Source organism: Buceros rhinoceros, unplaced genomic scaffold (genome assembly GCF_000710305.1).
Source record: "Buceros rhinoceros silvestris isolate BGI_N320 unplaced genomic scaffold, ASM71030v1 scaffold21364, whole genome shotgun sequence".
Classification (NCBI taxonomy): domain Eukaryota; kingdom Metazoa; phylum Chordata; class Aves; order Bucerotiformes; family Bucerotidae; genus Buceros; species Buceros rhinoceros.
Genome location: NW_010410282.1, coordinates 1,072 through 2,585, shown reverse-complemented (window position 1 = coordinate 2,585; position 1,514 = coordinate 1,072).

Genomic DNA, 1,514 nt, shown 5'->3' with positions numbered 1-1,514 from the left:
CTGCACGCCTCTGGGCCATGGCCAGCTGCCCTGGGGCGGCTCCTAACTTCAGGGCTGCTGTCAGCAGGGGCACGTACCCCCACCAGGATCCCCCTGGGCAGACCCCAGCTGGCACCCGCAGGTCTGGCGTCCCCCACCGCACACCCCGGTGATGCCTGAGCACACCAAAAGCCCGGATCTCCCAGCTGCCCAAAGTGATGTGTTTCCACCACCGCTCAGCTGGGCCCAGATCCCCAGGGATCACAGCCCAGGCAGACACCCCTGACCCTGGGCGAAGGTGCTCAGGCAGGGACCTCACTGGTGCTGCCTGCACCCCCCCACAGCACAAGAGGTGCTCACAGCCCCGTCTCGCAAACCCTGCACAGGCAACCCTTCCTCCCCTCTCCCAGGAAGAGCACAAAGGGAGAAGAGGCCATTTAATTCCCTCCTGCTCCACCTTTCCTGCCGTTTGTGCCTCACTTGGGGTCGGGAACAACTCACCATTTCCCACGTCCAGCTGGCCGCCAGGAAGTAACCGATGCACCCTGACCTCTGGGGCAAGGGGGCCCGAGCAGAGCCTGAACCCCCGTCATCCTCACCAACAAAACCATTTGCTAGTGACCCCCAAGCCATGCACCCAGGGTGCGGGCAGGGCCCCAGCACACCCCACAGCTCTCCGTCCTGCTCCCTCACCCCCTGCAGAGCCCCAGCTGGGGCGACCTGCTGGCCGAGCTCTGCCACCTTTCATCCACCTCTCCCTGCCTGGGCAGGGGCATGGGCATGCTCAACTGGGTGCCCAGGGGGTGCCCGGGGTGCCCAGGGATGCAGGCATGCTTGGGCCAGGGCTGGGCTGCTCTCCCCAGCCACGCTGCATCACCTCTCCGGGCACTTCAAGGGGAGCATGCCCAAAAATGCTGGGAACCGAGAAAAGGTGGGCTCTGGTTTTCACCACAAAAGAAAGAGATGGTCCCACAGGAACATCACCCTCCACCGGGAGATCCCCCCGGTCTGCCTGGCTGTAGGGCTTTGCCAAGGAGCCAAGAACAAGAAAATAAACAAAAAAAGGCTGTTTGGGAGGAGCAGCCTTCTATACCCCAGCTGCTCCACTGGACCAGAGTTGCTCCGTGGTAAGCAAGAGAAAAACTGCTGAAAAGGGGCAAACTGAGACTGCGCCTGTTCCCCTCCAGGCACCCCAAGTGCTGCCCCTGCCTGCCTGTCCCGGAGCCCCCAGCACCCAAATCCTCCTGCAGCACTGGTCAAAACTTCCAGAGCACGTACGGATTAGGACACCAGCAACCCCAGTCCACTGGACCAGAGTTGCTCCGTGGTAAGCAAGAGAAAAACTGCTGAAAAGGGGCAAACTGAGACTGCGCCTGTTCCCCTCCAGGCACCCCAAGTGCTGCCCCTGCCTGCCTGTCCCGGAGCCCCCAGCACCCAAATCCTCCTGCAGCACTGGTCAAAACTTCCAGAGCACGTACGGATTAGGACACCAGCAACCCCAGTCCAGAGAGGAAAGTGAAAGTGGGGTCTGTTTG